The following is a 9684-nucleotide window of genomic DNA, read 5'->3' on the forward strand; positions in this document are numbered from 1 at the left end:
ACATTTTAACATACTAGTAGCTAAGAAAATGTATCACATTTTAACACGTCTTCGAGGTATGAAGTTATTAAAAATAACCTTAAGCCTTGAAGTTAAAGGAATAGATTCATATTCATATTTGTGGGGATTAGAGCAGATAATGTCCAAAGGCCCTTCCAGCTCTAGCCTTCTATGAGCCTGAATATTTGACTATAGCTGATCTTTCCCATAGGCATGCTAAAAATAATGAGTTACAAAACAAAAAACTAATGCTATGTACTCCGTACTCTATGGAAGCAAGCATTTAATCAATACTTAATAAGCATTTATTAAGTGTATCGGATGTCTTGCTGAGGACTAGGGATACAAATAAAAAAAAAAGAAAGTCTCTGCTCTTGAGGAGCTTACAATCTAATAAGGGAAGGTGGTACACAAAAAGAAGCTAAAAAGTGGGGAAATACCAGAATATACCCTGCTCTTCACAGAGCCAAACTAAGCAGAGTGTCTGGTGAGAAATGAAGAGGTGGCTGGAAATTCTGAGCCCTCTATAAGGGGGTGCTTTGGGAGGAGAGGAGACTAAGGGTACTGAAAAGGTAGCCTAAAGATCATCTAGTCCAACTTCTTGATTTTCCAGATAAGGAAACTGAGACCCAGAGAGATGAAATGATTTATCCAAAGTCATAAATACAGTTAAAGGCAAGAGTTATAGCTAGAAGCCAAGACTCTGGGGTTAACTTGGTATAGTGCAAAGGGCTAAGAGTTGAGAAGGGGATGTTCTGCAACACTGCATGATGATCCACTGTGAAAGACAGCCATTCTGGTCAGTACAATGTCCAAGATAGTTCCAAAGGACCCATGATGAAAAATGCTATCCACCTTCAGAGAGAGAATTGTTGAACCGTGAGTGCAAATTGTGCAGCATGTTGTTTTTCACTTTCTTTTGACAAGATGATTAATATCAAAATATGTTTGCAAAAAAAATAAAGAACTGTATGCTCTAGTTGTGATTCTGTTACTAACTACCTCTGTGACCTCAACCAAATAATTCACCTCTGCATAATAAAGGCAAAACTGTTTCACATATATGATCATGCCTCAATCATGATCCCCATACGTGCTCACTCCTCTCGCTATGACATACATATTTGTGTAAGAGAACATCCTCCACTTACAGGAGAAATGTTCTATTTTAAATCTTACTGTTATATTTCATTAAGTACCTTGAACTAATATTGCCCTCTGGGTGACTTGGGAAAAAGTAAACACATCATTGGGGTTCAAAAACCATCATGTTCAGTGGTTCTTGACCCAGACATCTTGAACCTGGAGAAGCTATTCTAGGAGCTTGATATATGAGATGGGGATGCCACCAATTCTAGAAACATAACACCAAGATACAAACTTGAGAAACGTTTGATGAAAATAATAATACTTCAGGGGAGGAAATACCTTTTGTTCACATATATATATATATGTATATATATATATACATATATAATATACATACACACACAAATTATCATAACCAAACAATTAGAAAGTCTGAAACTACATCATAACTTTACACTTTTTCTTCATGTACATGTCTCCCATCCTCCTTCCTCACCTAACTATAAACCTTGGTCCCCCACCCACCCCCAATATGGTTGATATGTACTAGTGGTATTGTTCAATGAAAAATTAATTGTGATTGTACACAGTAACAACCACAGTGTGTGATGACTGATTTTGATAGACTTAGCCCTTCTCAGCAATGCAAGGACCCAAAAACAATTCTAAAGGACTCATGATGGAAAATGACATCTACATCTAGAGAAAGAACTATGGAGTCAGAATACAGAGTGAAGCAGACTATTTTCTTTTTGCTTTTATTTTTTCTTTCTCATGGTTTCTCCCATACATTAAAATTCTTCTTTGCAACATGACTAATGTGAAAATGTGTTTAATAAGAATGTATGTGTAGAGCCCATATCATATTGCATGCTATTTTGGGGAAGGAGGGTGAGAAAATTTAAAACTTACAGAAGTGAATGTTGAAAATGAAAAATAAATTAATTAATAAATTGGAAGGAAAAGAAAAAATGCTAAGAAAAATTTAATTGTGAGCATTTCTCTAACTTTAGAATGAATCACATGATAGACATTTTAATGAGTAAGTGTTTTTCATAGAAAACTAGACTGTGATGGCAGCACAGTTAAGAAGCATCTTTGTAATAAAAGTCAGTGATTGATCCTGTTGGTAGATGCGGTGGTCCTGACACAAAACACAATACAAAATAATGTTTACATGTTGCATACCTTCAGAGCTAGAATTAGGAACTAGAATTGCTCTTAAGTGACTGCATTAATTTTTTAAAAATAAATTCTTCCTGGGATCTATTTGAGGAGGTGATCAATAGATTCTTTCAATTTCTATTTTGCCCTGTAGCTCTAGAATATCAGGGCAGTTCTCCTTGATAATTTCTTGAAAGATGATATCTAGGCTCTTTTTTTGATCATGGCTTTCAGGTAGTCCAATAATTTTTAAATTCTCTCTCCTGGATCTATTTTCCAAGTCAGTGGTTTTTCCAAGGAGATATTTGACATTGTCTTCCATTTTTTCATTCCTTTGGTTCTGTTTTATAATATCTTGATTTCTCATCAAGTCACTAGCTTCTACTTGCTCCAATCTAATTTTTAAAGTAGTATTTTCTTCAGTGGTCTTTTGGACCTCCTTTTCCATTTGGCTAATTCTACCTTTCAAGGCATTCTTCTCCTCATTGGCTTTTTGGAGCTCTTTTGCCATTTGAGTTAGTCTGTTTTTTAAGGTGTTGTTTTCTTCAGTGTATTTTTCAGTATTTTTTTGGGTCTCCTTTAGCAAGTCATTGACTTGTTTTTCATGGTTTTCTCGCATCCTTCTCATTTCTCTTCCCAGTTTTTCCTCTACTTCTCTAACTTGCTTTTCCAAGTCCTTTTTGAGCTCTTCCATGGCCTGGGACCAGTTCATGTTTTTCTTGGAGGCTTTTGGTGTAGGCTCTTGCACTTTATTGACTTCTTTAGGCTATATGTTTTGGTCTTCTTTGTCAGCAAAGAAATTGCCCAGGAATATTGTCGCCAAATTCCAGAGCTCCCAGATCAAGGAGAAAATACTGCAAGCAGCCAGAAAGAAACAATTTGAGTATTGCGGAAACCCAATCAGAATAACCCAAGATCTGGCAGCCTCTACATTAGGAGATCGAAGGGTTTGGAATACCATATTCTGGAGGTCAATGGAGCTAGGATTAAAACCTAGAATCACCTACCTAGCAAAACTGAGTATCATGTTCCAAGGCAAAATATGGATTTTCAATAAAATAGAGGACTTTCAAGCTTTCTCAGTGAAAAGACCAGAACTGAATAGAAAATTTGACTTTCAAACACAAGAATCAAGAGAAGCATGAAAAGGTAATCAAGAAAAAGAACAAGAGGCTCCGCTGCAGGAGCACGCGCGCACGTGTAGTGCACGTAGGCAGATGCCTCGGCGGCCGGAGGTTAGAGCGATCGGCTGGTTTCGGAGCTCCGAGCCCCGGGGGGCGTCTCATCTGCCCGGAGAGGAGCACTAGGCCCAGCTGCTGCCACCCTCCCGGAGGGATGAAATTGGGTTTTCCCAAGTGGCACTGAGACCTGCTTCCAAATTAGATATCCTGTGGTAATATAGCATTGTGGGAGACTGGTGTTTAATGGCCACAGAGGAGGTGGAGCTATAGGAAATCAGAAGTTTGCTCAGCCTAGGACACCTCAGTCATTGAACTAAAGAACAGAGAGAAGTGGAGCAGAGTGCCGGTGTGGAGTGCTACACCAAGCATAAAGGAAAGGATGCTAGAATCTAGCTGGGACTAGTTCTGTACTCACTGAAGTCACTTGGTGTAGGGACTGAGGCTAGTGAAAAGTGAATTCCCCAGTGTGGTGTGGGAAGAGGCAGAGACACCTCTGAGTTCCAACCTTCGGGGGATATGCCATCAAAAGAAAAAGAATCAGAAACTGAATGAGAAGGGAATAAAAGAAAAAAGACTGACATTACAAAAGGTCCTAGAAGAAAATTCTGTTTACAAAGTTGAGTGTGCACAGGAATATCAACAGCTTCGCTGTTAATAATAGAAGGGAAGATGGCATCTAAAGAAACCCAGAAATCTCTGAGTAAATATAACAAGACAAGGAAAAATGAAGCAACACGTGATGAGGCAGCAAAAAGTTTTGATTCTCAAGAGAGTGTAGAATCACAGCAGGATGTTCCTGAGTGGTACAAGAGAGAAATAAGAATCTTCAAAGCAGAAAATATAGCTTATACAGGAGAAATAATTGACAGAATTGAAAAACTTGAATCTGCCTTAGCAAATCTCTCCAAAGAAGCAAAAGAGAAAATGCTTTAATTCTATGAGGAACACAGAATAAAGAAGAAATAAAGATGTCTAAAGACCATGAATGAAAGAATAAAAGTTTAAAATAGAAAAGAGAATTGATGAAGATAACAAAGTTAAGAAATCCTTTTCACAAGAAGACAAAATATTTAAAAACTAATAAAATAAGTTAAAGGAGAGAAGAGGAAGGGAGGATTTTAGCCAACTAATGGAGAAAGAAAAAAGAATCAAATCATGTAAAGGGAAGAATGAAAAAAGAATGAATAAACTAAAAACTAAGGGAAAAGATGAAAAACAGAGGGGGTGGGGAGAATGGAAGAATATTTATTTATTTATTTATTTGTTTGTTTGTTTATTTATTTATGTGTAGCATTACTTTTTTTATATTTTGAGTTCCAGATTCTCTCCCCCACCTATTGAGAAGGCAAGCAATATGATAACTCATTACACCTGTGAAATCACTCAAAACATTTCTGTATTAGCTGGGGGGGGGGGCAGGGCGGGGAAGGGGAGAGTGAAAAATAATGAAAATGAAAAACTGCACTCAGTTCATCATCTGTCCCCAGAGGTAAATAGCGTTTTTCATCGTGAGTCCTTTGGAGTTACCTTAGATCATTGTATTGATCAGAGCAGCTAAGTCTTTCATAGTTGACCATCATTACAGTATTGCTGTTTGTATGTATAATATTCTGCTAGTTTTGCTCACTTCACTTTTTATCAGTTTGCTTATGTCTTCCCAGGTTTTTCTGAAACCATCCTGTTCATCATTTCTTATGGCATGATGGTATTCTATTACAATCATGTATCACGACTTGTTCAACCATTCCACAATTAATGGGCATCCCCTAAATTTCCAGATCTTTGCCACCACAAAAAGAGCTGCTGTAAATGTTTTTGTACATATGGGTCCTTTTCTTTTTTCCTTGATCTCTGGGATACAGACCAGTGGTATTGTGAGGTCAAAGAGTATGTCCTTTGGGCATAGTTCTAAACTGTTCTCCAAAATGGCTGGACCAGTTCAAAACTCCACCAGCAATGTATTCATACCCCTATATTTCCACATCCTCTCCAGCATTTACAATTTTCCTTTTCTGTCACATCAGCCAATCTGATAAGTGAGGTGGTACTTTAGAATTGTCTTAATTTGCATTTCTCTGGTCAGTAGTGATTTAGAGCATGTTTTCATCTGATTGATAGCTTTGATTTCTTCTGAGGATTGCCTGTTCATATCCTTTGACTATCAATCAGGAATGGAGGGAGGAATTTAAGAGTGAAGAGAGGAAAACTTACAGAAAGAGGGTTTCCTTAAAATAACTTAAACAATGATATCTTTAAAGAGGATGCATTTTTTAAATCCCAGTTCAGAAAAAGAAAGCCATATTAGAGACAAGGATAAAAATAGAAACCTAACTCATAACATTACATGTGAATGGATTAAATAATCCAATAAAACAAAAGAGTTCCAATTGAATAAGAAAGCAGAACCCCAAAATCTGTGGCTTATCAGTTTGTTGAGAGTTTTTTTTTCTCCCTCTTCATTCTTTTTTCCTTTAAAAAATAGTCTTTTTTACATGGAGGGACCCCTGTGAAAGGAGAGGGGTACTAGAAGAAATTAGTCAATGTAACAACAAATTTATCAATAAAGATTTTAAAAAGAAAGTGGTGTTGTGATCAGGCAACCCACATTCTGTCATCAAAAAAAAAGAACAAGAAAAAGAAATTGCAAGGAACTTACTAAAGGTGAACTGTTTTGTTGACATTCCTACGATGACGAGTATGACTCACGAGACCTCAGTATTAGGGTAGCTGAAGGGAATATGCATACATATATGTTTATGTATATATATGGGTGAATGTGTATGTATGTATATATCTATGTGTGTATATATATGTGTGTGTGTGTATATGTATACATATATATATATATATATATATATATATATATATAGAGAGAGAGAGAGAGAGAGAGAGAGAGAGAGAGAGAGAGCAGACACAGGATGAGTTGAAGATGAAGGGAAGATATCTAAAAGAAATAAAATCAAATTAAGGGATGAGAGAGGAACATACTGAGAGAGGGAGATAAGGAAAGATAGAATAGGGTGGATTATCTCGCATAAAGGTGGCAAGAGCAAGCAGTTCTGTGGGAGGAGGGGAGACGGCGGATGAGGGAGGAATGAGTGAACATTGCTCTCATCAGACTTGGCCTAAGGAGGGAATACCATACATACCCAATGGGAAATCTTACCTCACAGGAAAGAAGAGGGAAGAAGATAAAAATAAATGGGGGGGATGATGGAGGGGAGGGCTGATGGGGGTGGAGGTAGTCAAAAACAAACACTTTGGAAAGGGGACAGGGTCAAGGGAGAAAATGCAATAAAGGGTGATGGGTTGGGAAGGAGCAAAATATAGTTAGCCTTTCACAACATGAGTATTGTGGAAGGGTTATACATAATGATACACATGTGGCCTATGTTGAATTGCTTGACTTCTTAGGGAGGGTGGGTGGGAAGGGAAGAGGGGAGAGAATTTGGAACTCAAAGTTTTAAAATCAGATGTTCAAAAACAAACAAAAATGTTTTTGCATGCAACTAGAAAATAAGATACACAGACAATGGGGTGTAGAAATTTATCTTGCCCTACAAGAAAGGAAGGGAAAAGGGGATGAGAGGGGAGTGGGGTGACAGAGGGGAGTGCTGACTGGGGAACAGGGCAACCAGAATATACGCCATCTTGGAGTGGGTGGGAAGGTAGAAATGGGGAGAAAATTTTTAATTCAAACTCTTGTGAAAATCAATGCTGAAAACTAAATATGTTAAATAAATTTTAAAAAAACTAAAAAAAAAAGGGAAACGGAAAAAAAAATTGTGCATACTCTTTGACTCAGCAATACCACTTCTAGGTCTATTTCCCAAAGAGATCATAAAAATGGAATAGGGCCTATATGTACAAAAATATTTATAGTAGTTCTTTTTGTGATGGCCAAGAATCAGAAATTGTAGGGATGTTCATCGATTGGGGAATGGCTGAACAAGTTGTGGTATATGAATGTGATGGAATACTATTATGCTATAAGAAATGATGAGCAGGCAGACTTCAGAAAAACCTGGAAATACTTATATGAACTGATGCTGAGGGGAGCAGAACCAGAATACACTGTGCATAGTAACAGCCACATCGTGCGATGACTAACTTTGATATGTTTGGCTCTTCTCAGTAATGCAAGTACCTAAGACAACTCCAAAAGAGTCATAATGGAAAATGCTATGGACGTGCTGAGAAAGAACTATGGAATCTGAATGCAGGTCAAAGTGTACTATTTGCTCTCTCTTTTGTGTGTGTATGTTTTTTCCTTTTTCATGGTTTCTCCTATTCATTCTGATTTTTCTTTACAACATGACTAATGTAAAAATATATTAAATAAAAATGTTTATGAAGCGCCTTTATCAGATTGCACACTGTCTTGGAGAGGAGGAAAAAATTTAAAACTCAAAAGTGTTGAAAACTAAAATTAAATAAATTAATTTAAAATTAAAAAAAAAATAAATTCTTCCAAGGAAACTGAATCTTTTTTCTCAGTGAAACAAAATTGGGACATGGTTTGATTAATGTGTCCCTTCAATATGTTGAAATTTATTTATTCTTCCAATAGCTTCAATTGAATTGGGACTTTGTATGGTTCTTTTAGAATTACAGAATTGGAAAGGATCTCATTGATCACCTATTCTAACCCCCTCGTTGTACAGTTGATGAAACTTAGGTTGGTAGGTAGTATGGAGCATTGGAAAGAGTATTGGACGACAGAATCCTTAATATTAAAGGAAGAAGTCAGAGAGTTTGAGTTCAAATTCTGTTCCTACCTCTCAGTTCCTATATGACCTTAGCAAATCATTTATCTTTTCTTGGTCTGTGTTTCATCAATGTAAAATGATAGAGTTAGTAGTAGGTTTCTTGATTCCCAGTATACTCTTTATAGTATCATGAGTAACCAACATTAACTTTTCTTTTGCTAATATACAAAAAAATTAAACTAATAATGAAGAATCAGATTTACAAAAAAAAAGAGACAATTAAATGTGGAAAGTTAATTCAATCAGGTCTGATGCAGATGGGCATGCATTTTGGGCTGCCCAGAGCCTGTCACGAACACCTGTCTTGGTTTTTGAACACATAAACGACACAAACTTCAAGCAATTGTACCAGATGTTAACAGACTACTATATTTGATTTTATATGTATGAGATTTTGAAGGCCATGGATTATTGTCGTAGGATAGGCATTATGCATAGTGATGTTAAAGCTCATAATGTTGTGATCAATCACAAACACAGAAAGCTGTGACTAATAGACTGGGGCTTGGCTGACCCTGACCAAGAATATAATGTCTGAATGGCTTCATGGTATTTTAAAGGTCCTGTGCTTCTTACAGACTATCAGATGCACACTTACAGTTTGAATACATGGAGCTTGGGTTGTTCGTTGGCAAGCATGATCTTTTGGAAGGAGCCATTTTTCCATAGTCACAATTATGATTAGTTGGTAAGGATAGCAAAGGTGCTTGAGACAAAAGACTTATATTGCTATATTGACAAGTACAACATTGAACTAGATCCATGTTCCAATGACATCTGGGGTAGGCACTGCTATAAACAATGGGAGTATTTTGTTCACAGTGAGAACCAGCACCTGTTCAGTCCAGAAGCCCTTGGTTTCTTGGACAAACTGCTGTGATATGGTCACCAGTCATAACTCACCTCAAGAGAGGCCACGAAACACCCTTGTTTCTACCCAGCTGTGAAGTGTCAGGCTTGGATGGGCTCGTCCAACATGCCAAGAGGCAGCCCTCCTGTTAACAATACCAACATGATGTCAGGGATTACTTCAGGGCCAACCCCTTCACCACTTAGACCTCTAGCAGGCTCACCAGTGATTGCTGCCACCAACACTCTAGGGGTGACAGTTCTAGCTACAGGCGCTTAGCAGTAATGAAGGCTTCCTGATGCCTGAGCAGAGCTGGGCAGGGGAGGGTGCCTGGCAGGGGAGATTATGGAACACTTCAGAGATGTCGTGTCTGAACAGTTGCTTGTGGCTTTATAGCAGTTCAGTCATTATAAAAAATTATTATAGGTTGGTTTTTTTCTTTTTTCTTTTCTCAAACTTTTTGTAACTCAGGTGATGCCCTGACAAATTACCTGCAGTTAGAATATTTCATGGATGATTCTCCCCCAAGCCAACCCCAATCCCAACTCTTCATCTCAAGAATAATGATGAAACAACCCTTTTCCTGGCTGTTGCATTTAGCTGAAAATCTCTTTTGGTTCCCACCATTATT

The 9684-nt window shown here is 37.5% G+C and overlaps 1 pseudogene; it reads left to right on the forward strand.

Annotated features, from left to right (window-relative positions):
• Window positions 1-8570: 8570 nt before the first annotated feature.
• LOC118839890 lies at window positions 8571-9332 on the forward strand (annotated as a pseudogene).
• The last annotated feature ends 352 nt before the right edge of the window (window positions 9333-9684 follow it).

The sequence above is a fragment of the Trichosurus vulpecula genome, chromosome 2, assembly GCF_011100635.1.
Source record: "Trichosurus vulpecula isolate mTriVul1 chromosome 2, mTriVul1.pri, whole genome shotgun sequence".
In the NCBI taxonomy this organism is placed as follows: Eukaryota; Metazoa; Chordata; class Mammalia; order Diprotodontia; family Phalangeridae; genus Trichosurus; species Trichosurus vulpecula.